Source organism: Ptychodera flava, chromosome 18 (genome assembly GCF_041260155.1).
Source record: "Ptychodera flava strain L36383 chromosome 18, AS_Pfla_20210202, whole genome shotgun sequence".
NCBI classification, from domain to species: domain Eukaryota; kingdom Metazoa; phylum Hemichordata; class Enteropneusta; family Ptychoderidae; genus Ptychodera; species Ptychodera flava.
In genome coordinates, this window is record NC_091945.1 from 34,831,377 (window position 1) to 34,839,873 (window position 8,497).

At 36.0% G+C, this 8,497-nt stretch overlaps 1 non-coding gene across 1 annotated transcript; it reads right to left on the minus strand.

Moving 5' to 3' along the window:
- Positions 1-916: 916 nt before the first annotated feature.
- On the minus strand, positions 917-1,014 carry LOC139118013 (small nucleolar RNA U3). The gene has a single exon (XR_011548616.1). It is a non-coding gene; the product is annotated as a small nucleolar RNA U3 (small nucleolar RNA).
- Between the last annotated feature and the right edge of the window lie 7,483 nt (positions 1,015-8,497).

Here is an 8,497-nt window from a genome sequence, read left to right on the forward strand (position 1 = left end):
TGACGATAGTAGGAATCTTTGCGTAGAATTCAGTCATGTTTGTCTTGAAATAAACGATGATGTAATAATACAAAGAGAATTCGTCCTTGCTTTCTATATGTTATGTTTCTCTGATTTCTCTAAATCTTTCTCTCTTAATGAGTTTTTATCGAAGATGACGCTGCTGCAGCCGGTGCAAAACACGTGAAGTCTTGAAAAGGACGATAGCTGTAAATTTCTCTCTTTCCTTTATTGTGGAGAATAAAATACTTGATTTTGCAATGATCAGAACAGGAATACTACAAAATCAATCAAAAGTTACAACTATTGAGTATAGGCTCAACGTGATACAAAAGTTGATTACGCGATCTGCAAACGCAATACTTGATCATCCGCGTACCAAAGAATAAGACATCATCAGCGTATGATCTTTCTCTTTGCTGTAAGTTGAGATTGCTTCGTGATATTGTCAGTTTTACATCCGGTTTCTACCGATTGGTTTTGAACAGTTCATTTAATAAGCTTGGCAGGTTTTTATTGGGTTTCAACTTTGCATCATACGAAGCGATTCTAGGGCTGATGAGCCATTGTGTTGTGATACCCTGATTGGCCTTTTCAACGGCACTGAAACACGTGATACTTCGATAAGAGCAGGGCAGTCGGATCGACGGCATGGACAAAATCATATATTACATTCGCTAAGACAGATAATTGTGGCTTTTCGTCTGTATTCAACAAACTGATGGTATGTTTCTCGATTTATAATAAGCAGCAATCAACAAATTGCATTTATTTGCAGTGGTCCAGAATTCATTTTTGCTGAGCTTGGTGTTAGGGAATTCGAAAATCAGTTGGATTGACTGGCATTTATACTGGTAAAAGATGCCCGTTCAGTTTGAGTGATAAATTGTGAAAAAAGTGGGTTGTAATGCAATGTTTCAATTTATAAACATTATATTGTATAAGCACGTCCCCAAGTTTTTGAGAATTGGTATCGATACATACTACAGAAATGATCCCCAGAAGTATGATCTTATATGATTCATCGACAATTGTCATCATTGTGTACACGTTTTAGGTTTGGATAGTGTTCTTTGTGTTCTCAATATTTTGAATGCCCGCCCAGCGCGGAAATTTTCGCTTTTATGGTCTTCGTCGTACAATTGACTTTTAGCATTGACTCTGAATTCATTATTCAATTGGTTCGATAACGGTATTGTTGTTGTCCCCCCTGCGAGGCAACACATAACTTCTTTACAAAAGGAAGTTGGTATCTCGGATACAAATGTATGCTATATAAACATCTCACCTGCGATTTCATTTTTGACCGGCATAATAATCGGTAAATCATTATCTGCCTAAAATTCTCTGCAGCAATATTACCAACCGATTGCTGGTAACAACAGCATTTCTTATATCTGAGCCAAAGTATGTATGTTTGAATATATGTGACCGCTCTCCATCAGAATTCATGTCTCCCTTGCAATATAAAAGATATCACCAACAAACAAACGTTCACAAGCGATATACATATAGGCTTATTTTATCCCATTATCCTGGGCTAACAATTAGATTCTGTAGTTGTGTACACAGTAGCTTTCTCATTTGGGAGTACATGCAGTTGTGTATGTACATACAATTCGTACTAGCTCCTTATCGCAATTAAGCACATTCATATGTATTTAAAGCAGGCAAAATAAACACCACGTTCAATGCCGTACGACGAACAATTAAACGGAAAATGTGTGAACAAGAAAATATTTACACGGTATTGTCGGCTGTTTCTTCCTGACTCTCAGAAATATTTTGACGAGCAGTTCTTCTCTGTGGCGTAAAGAGTTTCATATCACAGCGTCAGGAATATTTAACTGAATGTTGATGTTTCATTATCGGCACATTTCCTTTTCTCGATTTATGTCCTCTAACGTAATTTTAGATGATATATTAATGAAAGACACCAACATATTTGGTTAGATGTGCACTCCTTGTGTAGTTCAGCCTGAACAGAAAACCATGCCATGGGTATTTCTACGAGAGTTAAAATTTTCGTAATGGACAAAAAGGATGATTTATTCTAAGTCAGCCGTTGCTTGAGGGCAATGTCAACATGGTTTCATTATGTAAAGAAATAGTTTGACACTATGGTGGAAAAGGTAATAAAATCTGTTATCTACATATTTCATTCTATAGGGTTGCAGTCGTTTTTGCACTTAGTGGAATGAGCTGAAGGCATTTCAAAAGCCGTTGCTGTGATAAAGAACGGCCTGACTCATTAAATCATAATTATTGTTAAAGGTTTTCTAAAAGGATCGTCTACTGATAGTGCACAAATAAAAAGCCGAGTACTTTGAAATAGCAGTATAAACCAACGGTTTCTTTACGCACTACCTGCAATGAAAATCTCGGGTGTTTTTTCACGAAGGTTACAGTTAGCATCGCTGAATGACAATCTGATTATTGTATCTTGTCATATTCGTTTCCTCAACATTGTCTGGCTGTAAGCATATATGCAACAAATTTACTGCGAAAAGGCATTAGTAGATAAAAATAACAAAATGTGAAAACAAATTTGAAAATTATATATTGTTCTTAGGTTATGGTGTTTGAATGAATAAGAGCAGACGATAGTTCAGCTGTTAATTTTTAACTAAGGTGATAATTGGATGTCGACTTCATTAATCACCAATAACTTCGTCCTGGCGATGCTATGTCTATGATTTATGGTGGAGACATTTCGACTAGACTTGGGAAGTTTTTTGAACAGAGCTTATGACACATTTAGCCTCTGTTAATCCGAAGATTAAAAATGCCATAGGCTGGGCAGTATTACTCGTTTTGTGGAAATTACAATGATTTGCATCGAGAAAACCTAAGGTAATTTCAACGGTTTAAATGTTTACATATCATACACAAAATATCTCAATTGAAGAATCACACAATATCACTATACCAAGACATTTTATCAGAATGTTTCTGGAATTACACACTGATTACGTTCTAAACCGTGCGTCATGAAGGGAAAACCAACAATTAAACTGACATGTGCGTTGTCGTGACCGTCTTTCAAAGTCATCAACGCTATTAAAATCAATGAACATTTATCAATCATATTTTGAAACATTCCACCTATGTATCTATGCTATCTTTTGTGTTGTGGTCTTTTTTACATATACATGTATTATATGAAACCACACATCATTGGCATTTCATATGAAAGGAATCGTACTAATTTGTCGGCGTATTTCTCTGTCACCTATTTGATATATACGCACCATGTCTGCAAATAACAGGTAGCGATCGGCTGCGCGTCTTGAGCGGATGATTATTTCTTCGAATATCAAAGAAAAAATCCAAAGTGTCAGTGACAAAAAAGTGTATTAATTGCCACACATGTCCAATTTTATGAAATCTTACATGTTCTATAACTTTGTCACTTGTATATTGAATCATCTTATAACATGACTGAAAGCATACACACATCTTTTCAACAACGACTGAATGATGAGATTGTACCACGCGGAATCCTTCTCAGCTTTACTAGGTCTGTAAGGTTGGCTGTTATTTTGCCATCAATCAGCTGCCGTGAGCCAGACCATATTGCTAATTTTAAGTAAGCATGGCATTAATGTAGTGTGCACCAAGTTTTAGTAAATAAAGCCTTTTCAATGTTCGATTCAATAATGTTACCCCGGTATATTCAAGAGAAATAATTTACTGACAGGATAAGCAAATCGTCGTCTAGTTACCATGGATACATATATACCATACTGTAGTGATGACGTTGTTGTACTACATAACGCATCGTAGATTAAGGAGATGTTCCAGAGGTTTACAAGTCATGTTGTTGCATAGAGCATAAGCGGTGATATCTTATTCTACAATTTTGCCATTAAGAAACAGAAAAAAGGTACTACTGTAAATATGAACGATTCCGTATATCACCATACCTGTGTTGTTGTTATTGTTGTGTTGTTGTTGTTGTTGTTGTTGTTGATACTGTTAATTATCACTGTCGGTATTATAACAACAACAAAAACAACAACAACAACAACAACAACAACAACAACAACAACAACAACACAGGTATATATATATATACAATACCGACAGTGATAATTAACAGTATCAAGAAACAAAGAAACGTCACAAGGACTGAGTAATTTTAGAAAGGATATACAAGTATACTATAACAACGAATGATGTAAGTCGTCAGATATAACATTGCCCAATCGAAATATATAAAATAGCCAATATTTCCCTTTTACAGTGTCTCTTTTTTCTTTTTTCAGTAGAAGTCAAATTAGTACAGGAACATTTTGTAAACTTTGATCGCTTAAATCTTGAAGTTGAGGATTATGCCAACCGCCACTGATTGATTTCGTAATCATCGATAGAACGCCGGACAGGGATCTCATAAAGTTACCACTAGTCATCGAGATAGAAAAATGTTGTATTGTATGGAAATGTTAAGAAGTTACATCTGTGCAGCCTTCACCTGAAAACACCTTACAAGTATTGTACTAAAGTGTTGGTAAGAAACCAGTGTAGAGTTCATTGTGGTTCACAAAGTGATGAATATGATAACAATTCATCTATTCTCAACCTTCGCTCATGTTTTCGCGTTTAAGTCTTCACAGGGCAATGGGAAAATCACAACATAACAAAGAACTTTTGAACTTCTAACGAGCAGTCACACACTGAAAACCAATGGCGCTGCACTTTTTCAATTTGTACACGATGTACTTAACAACTGAACAAGTTTTGAAGATAGGTAAGCCACTGTCATTTTGAATTGAAAACTGAGAACAAGGGTAAATGAGGATTTATTAGTTGCTGGGTCGCTAATTTGAAAAGACACGTCTCAATGAAAATTACTGAATTGCATTATTTACATAAAGTCATCTGCCGCTATATCAAATACACACAACTAATCACACGTATGCATCATTTCATAAAACTCCATCTGATAGTAACCTATTCTTGCAAGCAAAACTGAATATCACGAGACTCCATGCCATAAAATAAAATTAGTGGATAATACCTCTTCAGTCACAATTTCTGGAAGGTCGTTGTTTATACGTTTCACTGAGAAGGAAATTATGATATGCACGTCTGTAAATGTAAGAGATATAGACTGGCCTTTTGCTAAAATAGCCTCTCTTATTTCATCACTGTCGAATAAAGGTTAAATCTCTTGGTTCAGCATTGAGATATATTGGAAGAAATAACAATATCAGGCGAAGACAAAAACACTTATCATGAGCAGTGACCTATAATATCTTTATTGGACAAAAAAATCAAGTACTAATCTATCTTTGACAAATGGGTTAAATAGTACATTAAAAGTGAATATAATGGCAGAGTGCTGTGGGATTTGTTATCAGATCTGATACTGTGATCGAGGTACCAGAAGGAAATGACCGCATTCCTTCGGCAGTGGATTAACGATAAAAAGCGAGTAGATGGAGACGATTTCTTGGAAGTAAATCTCACACAAGCCACGGTGGCATACATGTGTACTGAAACTCACGCTGCAATGGCGATAGGTACCGTGATATGAATGAAATATACCATCAACGCGAGGCCGGGCGGTAGTGGTCGGAGTTAAAACTAGAAGACCTAGTCAATTGATGACTTTTGCAATGCCTGCGGAAACTACAGAAAATCAAAATATGTGTCTGATTTAGATTTAAATGTAATTTCAGTTTGTTCGGTTGAGACAGCATGCTACCCTCGCGTCATTCTAGCAGAACTTGTGTATAAAGTTATACATAGCTAAACATCCAATCTAAGAAGTCATCACAATCAGCGATACACATTTTTGTTCCACGGCAGAATGTCACCTTATTAGCAACGTCGGTGAAAAGACAAATACGAAGTAATTCCATTGTCTGTCCGAGCCATTAAATCAAATCCCGAAGGATAAAGGAACAACCATGACACCAACAAGTGATGTAAACGGAGGTTGTATGTTTAATGTGTGGTATCATACACTCTTAGTATCCTTCAATCCTAAAAGTACAACCTGTTTTGAAAGACAGGGACCCCTTCAGTTATCTGCGGATGAAGGTAAGTAAATAAGAAAAGGCACAAACAATGTGATATCGAACTCGGCAGAGAGAGTATAGACAAATACATCTGGTTTGATATCCTGAATTTTATATAATTTTCCGATAACGTCCACTAGCATTTATTAAATATACAGAAGATGTAATGTAGCAAACTATTATCTTGAAATGTTGAGGTGGTACGTCAAAGCTGAGCAAAATACGGCTGATGCAAATTTTTGATTCATGATGTGTAGACATAATGTTGATGTAACAATCACATAGCCGATAGCAATAACCGTAATCTATCCGAGCTGAAGATGTGGAGGTCAAATGTAAACTACGATATAGTCGATGCAAAGTTGGCTGGTTTTAGTAAATTTTAGTGTTCCCAGTGATTTTCTTCCATTTTAGGCGCATTGATTATGCTACAGAGATCATTCACTTTCACGTCAACTTTGCTATTATTGCGTAATACCTACACTTGTTACCTTTCGCCTAGTGACCAATAAGTCAAGAACTTGTAATCACGGCCATAAAATGATAATGATACTGACGCTATGGGAGGGTTTTGATCACCCATGATATCCGCATGTACAATGGATGATATGACGAGTATGTAAATAACCACTATATAGATTGTATACAGAAAATGAACACAACCAGAGAAGGGACAACACCTGGCAGTGTGTAACATCCATGTATAAGAAATAAACGATGTTATCTTTGAAGACTTTGAGCCATAGTCCCATACTCTGTTTCTTTGTCCCGAGTTCCTCTCGCTAACTATTCCCCGAAGGGAGAGTGTGAGTAGTAATAAATCTTTGAATTGAACCTTTGATTATGTCACTGTATAAAGTATCTTTGCTAAAACAATCCACACTCAATGTTGCTTTGGGTTATTGAGAGAAAACTTTGTACTTTAAATGATTAAATTTCTCTCAACGAAGTTTGTTGATCATTTCGAATTCATGCATTCATGCATTCATGTATTCCCATCGGCATTTCTACACAGTGACAAAACTTTCCTTCTTTGTCGGCAGATGTATTATAGTTATTCTTAAATGTGATATTTCCACATCATGGGACCTCCTGGATTATTTTTAGAAGTGTTTCTTCCGGGGAAAAATGATTTAAGCATTTTCGCATTTTGATGGCAATGTTTTTACTTTCGCCCTGAAGAGGACTTGAGTAGACTGGTGCCTCGTGTATGTCAGCCACAAATTGAATTTCACGTTCTTACTACGAATGACACACCATCTATAAAATCAGTCTTATGCTGACGATTTTCTACCATGCAAATCCTCTATATCGATATCTCAGGCAAGGTAAGAATTTTGCCTTATTCCGTATAGATCTGCATTTTTGTGAGAGATATGTCATCAAAGAAGATTATTATGCACCAAATCAGGAATCGAAACTGTTGTATCGCTTCTCGTACGCGTACCATCGATTCTATATGGATTCTTTCAGACTTTGGACTCCGCAACCATTTGGACCTTGAACTAGAAACAACCGCAAGATGTAATGGTTTAATACAAGTCTTTAAGTTAACTTGAGCAAAATCAATGAAAAACTCGAGTAGTCAACACTGATCATTACATGATATTGTTGCCTGCCAATATGCGATATTAAACGTCTGCAAATTCGCATTTATAAATAACTCGAGAAATATTAAGTTTGGTTAGTATAGGCTGAGATTTGAGAGAACCTTGGGCAGAAAATCGATGAAGACAGCAAATTTAAAATAAAAGTGTTTGCTTAGTGGTAAGGAATGAAGAGATGAATTTACAGCGTTTCAAGATGACGATAACGACAATAAGGTGTATGATTACGATATCATCACATTTATATGTTGAGTCGCATAGTAACACTGATAGTATCAGGGATAGTGGTGCAGAATGTATGTGATGATAATGACAATATCTATGCCTAAGTGACAAGAACGTTGGGCGTCCATGACTTAATCTAGTGACTTGTACAGGAATTTTCGAGTTCCAATTAGATAAAAATATCAAATATATTTCCAGTTTGTAAATATATTACAATTATTGTGCAATTTAGATTCAAAGGTGCCTAGATTTCAATGTAGTATGCTTAAATCATCTCCTCTCTTACATAATAGAACGTAATTTCACTCTTAATTTCGCTCTTAGTGTTCACCGCCATTTTTCGTCGCACAGCTTGCAATCGGGCATATACGAAAGCAGCTTCAAGACCCATTTGAAGCTATAATACTTAATTTTAAATATGAACATTCGTCTACCGGAGTGTTTTAATTTTTAATAAAACCATTCGCTAACCCGAGCGTTTTCCTAAAGCCTTTCAACGACCACAATTTGTAATCACATTCCAAAGTTATCAAATTAAAGCTTTATCTCAATCTCAACACATCAGACGACGAGTTGGTGGCGCATTTGACAAGAACACTCGGAGGAATGGATAAGTCTGCCTATTATTACTTATAGGTA